Source organism: Pocillopora damicornis, chromosome 5 (genome assembly GCF_964200805.1).
Source record: "Pocillopora damicornis chromosome 5, jaPocDami1.2, whole genome shotgun sequence".
Lineage (NCBI taxonomy): Eukaryota > Metazoa > Cnidaria > Anthozoa > Scleractinia > Pocilloporidae > Pocillopora > Pocillopora damicornis.
The window spans coordinates 20361385-20369422 of record NC_142674.1 but is presented as its reverse complement, the minus strand read 5'-3'; positions in this window follow the sequence as shown (position 1 = coordinate 20369422).

Here is an 8038-nt window from a genome sequence, read left to right as displayed (position 1 = left end):
TTTGTAACGAAAATCGTCACACGATTGAACAATTAAAAATAACAAACTGCAACGCATCATTATTCCATAACACGATAGAAACACACACGTTATCAAAGCCACCCATTTTACTGCTGAAGTGTTCTGAGTTTTAGCTCTAGCGACCATTTGATTAAACCGCAATTGCTTAGCTAAATTGCGATCTCTAGAGTTCAGATTGTAAACAACAAGAAACATGTATGCAAGAAAAAAGATTAGAATAACGCACAAGATTATCTCGAAAAGCAAACACAAGTAGCCGAGCATAGCCATGATACGATCGATTGCAATGAGTCTAGTCGACACTAAAATAAAAATGAAAAGAAAAGGAATTCCCCAAGACGTTAGAACCATTTGAATGACTCGACGGCGCGTCATAAAATTTAAATATTTCAAAGGTTTCACCACAGCAACATAACGTTCCAGTACTAAACTAACCAAGTTTGTTCCAGAGGCGTAAAAAGTGAACACCCTCACAAACATCATAATTAATCCCTCTTTTGAGCTTGGAGGGCATTTGGTTGTAAGTCTGCAGAAAAAGCGTGAAGGAATAGCAGTCATCCCGACACCAAAATCAGCCACTGCTAAAGACACGATGAATGTGTTGGTTTTGGTGCGAAGCTGATGTTTCCTGCAGACGAGGAAGATGACAAATCCATTTACAACCATCGTGAGAATGCTGAGGAACCAGCCGAGAACCCAAAACCACGTTTTCATTGAATTTCTTCTAAAAGGCTGTCTAGGACTTTTCAATTGCTTTCTTCTTTGAAAGGTTTTAAGGATGAATAATGTAATTGTATTTATATAGAGTTTTTAATCAACCATCTGGCCTCATCTAGCCCAAGCAAGAGTTAATTAGAGCAATATATGCTGTTTCACTAAGTCATATTCAGGATTGCAAACAACCATCACTTTATAACGTTCTTGTCAGACGCTACATGCACGGAGTTTGACGTCTGTTTATTGGTTTTCAAGAAGAATGAACCAATCAGAAATTGATAACAAACGCGGAACATTTTTGATTAAATCTTCTAATGTGTTTTAATTCAAAGGAAATTACGGCGGTCCTTTTTTGAGACTATCAGTACAGCATGATAGTGCAAATAAAATGCGAATTAACGAAACTTAGCCAACAACAAGAATTTCAAAATTATCAATCGGTCAGTGTTGAGCGTAAATCGCCCCCTTTTGTTACCGAGTTAAAAACGTTTTTAACAAATGAAGAAGCCTCGAAGCACTGTTCTGTTGTAAAGCATTTCGGAAGCGGCGTTGTTTGTATTTTGAATCGCCATACGGACTCGTCAAAATACGGCAAAACTCGCAAAAATACTCAACGATACTACACACCAAAACGTCTAAGAAGATGTATTTGTCCACAGCTTGTTCTACATTAATCGAAACCAAATAACTCGTTTTCATACTCGTTTTAAAGTTCGTCATGTGCAAGACTTGTGAAGTGCCTCACTTTTTTTTAAATAATTGTTTGCTAAACACACCAGCAGACATTAAAAGCATTTCACAAAGACTTATCAAGAAAACGTTACATAAAATTTCCTGAAAGCGTTCGCCTTTGACAATCTCTCTTGACATACGACCGTTGGATTACATTACTTGATTACTTCTCAAGTAATTCATTTTTAGGCGAACGAAGATCTTCCTTAACGAGCATCTCCAAGAAAAGTTTTCATGGAATAAAAAAGTGTTGTTACCTACGCTACCAAAAATGTGAAAAATTTCCAAATGAAAACGGGAAATTAAAACTATTTATATCAATGAATCTTATGTCGGCTTTGACTAACAAAGATGATCGTCAATTCTCCGCTAAATTTCCCTGCTAAATTAAACAGAGCTTATGGGGAAGTTGCACGTATGCAAATCGACTGTCGTTGACGAAAAGTCAGGCAATTTAGCACTTTTTTTCCAGCATTTATCGTTTCAAAGTTATCATGTAATTCTTCAAAAAGAGCTTAATACTCTGAAACATTGAAGAAAACATACATTGAAGAGAACATACAGTAAAAAACACAGCACAATTGAGGAGGAAAATGATATATTTTTACTGTGCATCATTAAAATATACAACGCAAGCTCATAGTTATATAAGAACCAGATGTTTCTAAGACTGAAATACATGCCAGCCTAAATGATTAATTTAAGAAAACCATTTTCTCCAGTATAGTACGGCCTCAAAATAATCAATTAGTCTTATCCACAAGACTTGTCTTAAACAGGTGACTTATCTTTGTTTCATCGGAAGCTTTTAACTGAACAGCAGTTTAGATAAGAATTGATATGTCACGGATAGATTCTGAACCGGAAGTCCCCGGGATCTAAGGAAAGTTTTGAGTATATTCTTCAGTACATTAGCTAACGTTTTTCTTGCGTCGGAACTATTCTGCTGTTAAATAATGACGCCTTTTGAAGAGAAGCCTTCCGCATTCGTGTTTTATATCTCTTTTGAAGAAAGCGTAAACTTTAGGGTTTATTCCGGAGTTAATAACTTGTAGAGTTTTTTTGTAATAAAAAATCGTTACAACATTTACGACCAGTGACAAATAATGAACCTCAACACAAGAATATTCCATAACACAATAGAAGCACACACGTTACCAAAACCACCCATTATACAGCTGATTTGTTCTGAGTTTGAACTCTAACGAAACGATAATTAAAATTCAATTGCCTGGCTACAAGGCGATCCCTGGAGTTCAGATTGTAAATAACAAGAAACATTGATGTAAGAAAAAAGATTAGCATTAGGCACAAGATTATCTCGAAAACAAATACAAGGAACCGACGATGGTCATGGCATGTTTGAATGAATTGAGTCTAACTGACAATAAAGAAAAAGCAAGAGTTAAAAGAAAAGGAATTCCCCAAGATGTAAAAACTATTTGAATGACCCGGCGGCGCTTCATAAAAGTCAAATATTTCCAGGGTTTCGACATGGCATTGTAACCATTTACAACCATCGTAAGGATGCAAAGGAACCAGCCGAAGATACAAAACCACAATTTCTTTGAATTTCTTGTTAAAGAAAAATTTTATGCAAAAACGTTTTAGGCGAAAAAGAATTGTTTATATAAGGGTTTTATAAAACCATCTCGCTCCTATCAACCTTTAAAAGTTACCAAGGACAATGGATAATGTTTAATTAAGTAGCATTCAAGGCTGCAAACATTTATCATCTTAGAACGTTCAGTCAGACGCCTTCTGCAAAAAAAGTTTGACGCCTGTCATTGGTTTTCAAAAAGAATGGACCAATCTGAAATTGAAAACAAGAGCGGGATATTTTTTACTTCATCATCTGATGTATTTCATTTCTCGAAACAACAGCAGAGTGCAGATAAGATGTGAAATAGTGAAAATTAGCCTCTATCTGGCCGAGAACAAGAAATATGTCAAATGCCAATAATTTCAAGCGTGAATCGCCTCCTTTCAATATCAAATGAGTGGCGTTAACAAATATAGAAGCCGCGAAGCTTTGTTCTGTTGTAAAGCAGCGGGAAGCAGCCGTAACACAAAAGAAACGTAGAGGGAAACATGAGACGTAATCGAGAACTTTCTCTACTCTTTAGCACTTGGCATGTTTACAAACCTCTTATTTCCCTTTCCTGTTACTATTTGCCGTGTCAGTGCAGGCGGTGTGCGTACTCTGATTGCGTTGCATTACGGTCGTAAAACGAAAATTGAGTCATTTGCATCCTGTCGCGGTCGAGTAAACGTCTCTGGTAGCAGCAAGATAGCGTGAATAAACGTGGAATGTAATGAGGATTCTCTGTCTGTTGCCGTTCCTTCGAAAGTTCAGAAGTGTTTTCAGGCCTGCGCGACTCACGTTATTCCTCCGAGACAAATTCCTTGTTAGGAGGCAACTGAAGAGATTCAGAAAGAATCGAAATTGCAGCTTTGCCGAAGAATCTATTCATTTGGCAGCAGTCACGCTCACAGCCGATGGCTCTGTTAATAATATCAAATTCGCGAGTTATTTAACAGGGAATCGACCCTTGACATGCAAATGTATTACAAAGAGACAGCGACCTTCTAATACACGAACTGTTTTTTTTTATGTCATGCACTGAAAGGCCTAAATATGGGATTCGCGAAAGGAGAAACCCAAATTCGTCACGCTTAACGTTTAATAAAAAAACATACAGATTTTCAAATATGCTTAAAAGAATAGGGAATACTCAGAATAAGGTCTTGAAAACCGTATCTCTGGAGTTATCTTCCGCGGGAGAGACAGTATGTACTTGAAAACAGAGAAAATAGCGCGCACACATAAAAATATATCCTTTTGTAACACAATCGTATTCAGCTTTGCCAAACCTCAAGAACATACAGACAGGGAAATGACAGGAAACAAACCCTTATTATCACATCGCAAAGGAAAGTCATTAAGAGATATCTTAATAACAGCTAAGTTTTCAGGTCAGAGATTTAAAAGCGCAAGCGAATGGCAGGAGTGGCACAGGCCTATCAACACCTTTTAACGATCGACTGCCTTTCGTTTTCCGGTGTTCTAGCGGATTTGGACCCGTCTAGATTTGGACCCCCGGTCCGAATCCGCTAGCGCTTCCTAAGTGCTTTAAAACAGAACAGAGCACAGTCAAGGCTTTTCAATTTGTTTTATGATAAAGAATCCGTTAAATTTCCCAATAATTACTTTCAATTTTCAAAACAACAGTGTCGTCAGCATGCTCTATACTCTCATAAATCACACTACATTAAGCCAATCAGAATCCCTGTTAGAATGGTTCAAATAATCTGATGGTCTGTCAAAAATGTCAAACCATAAGAGTTCACATTCTGCAATAGTTTACAAACTAAAATAGCTCGGCATTTCGAATTTAACACCTCTGCCTGGAGTTTTTTAGTTTCAGTGAAATTCGGCCCAATGGTGGCTCACAAAAATACACAACTTATTTCGTATGAAAAGAAGAAAAAAAACTGTTCAAGGCGAGTGTTTTATGAATGAACGACAGCCGAACTCACCAGGACATGAAGATCGATCGGAATGGCAGCGCCGTAAACCTAGGCTGCAAGCTCCTATTTTTCCATCCAAAGGGTAGTCGATGTAGTTCCTGAGGCTTGCTCCACTGCGATGACCGAAGATTGCCATGATGAGTTAGCCGCGATAGACCTCAGCATGATTGCAGTCGCTCTGACACCGTCATAATTTGTAGGAATTTTAACAGTTATGCCAAGCTATATTTTTCATCATTCTTGTTTTTTTCTGTTTTGTTTCTGAACACGAAACTTTATATACTATACAAGAGTTAGCTGTGTTTGAGTTTTATTACCGTACGTAAACTTGCCATCTAACTGAGCGTGAAAACCTTTAAAACTCGGACTGTTCATTTTGTTTTATCATTGAGGATTTTTGTCTCTGCTCACGTTACAGTAACGTAAATTACTGCGCCTGGCATTTTTGCAAACCTTTGCTTGCTCGTTCCGAAATTTCACTTTCAATTAACGAGAGAAAAGCTGGAAAGAAGTCCCGGAAAAGGTCGGACATAATACAGTTTGGCAGATGGCGTGACAGCTTTAGCTCAGCTCTATGCTCTCTACTCTTAGAGAGCACGCTCTTTCAACCAATGACAGCACGCGTTATATCCAAATTTATTTTAATTCGCTTTATTTCTTTACTTCCAGATTTTTTCGTGTATGCTTGACACCCCTCTAAAGAAAAATAAACTGTTAATATGCGCATGCCTATCGTTTGATGACCACTCTTTATTTGTGAATGCAAATCATTATTTTCCTAATCAAAAGCTCAAATATGGTGATCACATTTTATATTGACATATAAATACAGATACTCTTAATCACTTATTCTTTGTCGGATCTCAGCTCCCAGACTTTTCATTTGTTTCCTTGAAAACAGAGCTACCTTAAATAATCTGAAAAATAAATTGGCTCTGATCTGCATGTACCGTATTTCTTCGAATAACCCTCCTCACTCTGATATCCGCCCTCACCCGGATAAGCGCCCTTTCCCTGGGCCAACATATTAAACGACCACCCCCTTCCCCCTCCTCGAATAAGCGCCCTCCTCTTGCCTTACTTCCTTCCTTAGACAGTAAGGATGCAAGGAAAACCTGTTGCTATTGGCACTTAATTTGTAACTTTTTAAACTTTACCTAAAGCTAAATCAGAACAGGTTGATAGTTCGTTAATAAGAACCCCTTTTATTAAGCGCCTTTCTTCCGATGAGAAAGCGCCCAGAAATCGTAGCATGCTAATTGCAATTTTATATATATGAAAAAGGGAGTCATCGAGCAAACAAAGGTAAAAGTGAGACTGTAGCGTTACTATGATAACCATCTATGTCATGACAGGAAAAAATTACCTTAAAACGTTACGAATAATTTGATAATCATATTTTGACACCATTTTCAAAGGAACGTGATAAGTGTGTTTGTACCGATTTTAGTTCGTAAGCTCTTTCCACGTGCAAGACTGATAGCAAATTCATGAATTTTATTCTTTGAAAATGATTTGTAATTCAAATGAGTTTTCCAACTTTAAACGACGGGCTGAATAATGACGACAAGCTTTTCGGTTAGTTTTGTGCGATCGTGAGCAATAGTTGGCTTTTTTTAAAGACTACGTGGACTCTAATAAAGAGGTAAAAGTATCACGGCAACCGTAGAAATACCACAACTATTGCTTGTAGATAACTCTTCAGTTATTGAAATCGTTGTCCAGATTCAAAATTAGACTTCGAAACAGCGCTCGAACAGTAACCTTGCGAAGAGCCACTGCTAAATTCCAAATTGTCTCATATTAACTATCACCTCGCTCGAACTCCCTAGAATCGGGATATTTTTTTTTTCGATTCCCTTGCAATTTCGAAAAAAATTGGCTCTAAGAGACCGGTCGTCATTTATCCCCTGCGGGGGCAGAAAGAGGATGCTGGACGATACAGATGGCTACAATGGTCAGAAGCGATGCTAAAAACATTAGGATTGCCCCGCGAAAGGCTGCGTCGCAAAATATTTATTAATAAATCAATAATAAAACTAGGCAAGACATTGCTTTAGGTCAAGTTTTCACAGGGATTGTTAAGGGTCGAAAGTCCCCGAAGCACGACCTCTCTCTAGGAACTGACTGATACTATGTCAACAAAATGTTGCGCACAGCTCCTTGTCAACGTTAAGATTCTAAACATATTTTGTATGGTATCGTCGGATATAACTACGGGTGGATCAAGCGATCTGTTACAGAACCGGACACATCAATTGCCAAGGAATATAATATGTTTTTACTCTTTTCATTTTATTATGCGAGGCAAGCTCAAAATTTTGAGAACTAGATGTTTCCTACATCAAAATAAAAGTCAGCTTCAATGGTTTAAAGAAAAAACGTCTCTCCAAAGTAAATTTTGCTGCAAATTAAAGTCAATTATTTCAAAGCAATGAGTGCATTCGGTTGTAACCAGACGAGAACCCAAAACCACATATCCATTGAATTTCTTTTTAATGGCTGTCCTTAACTACTCTGTTGTTCTTGCGTCGGAACTATTCTGTTGTTTATTAACGACGCCTTTTGAAGAGAAGCCTTTTGCATTCTCGTTGTATATCTCTTTTGAAGAAAGCATAAGCTATAGGGTTTATTCCAGAGTTGATAACTTGTAGTGGTTTTTGTAATGAAAATCATTACCACATTTATGACCGGTTAAAAGTAACAAACTACAACGCATCATTATTCCGTAACACGCTAGAAACACACACGTTATCAAAGCCACCCATTTTACTGCTGACGTGTTCTGAGTTTTAGCTCTAGTGACCAGTTTATTAAACCGCAATTGCTTAGCTAAAGTGCGATCTCTAGAGTTCAGATTGTAAACAACAAAAAACATGGATGCAAGAAAAAAGATTAGAATTACGCACAAGATTACCTCTGAAATCAAAGCCAAGTAGCCGCTGAGAGTCTCCATACGATCTATTGCAATGAGTCCAATTGACACTAAAGGAAGAGTGAAAAGAAGAGGAATTCCCCAAGATGTTAGAACCATTTG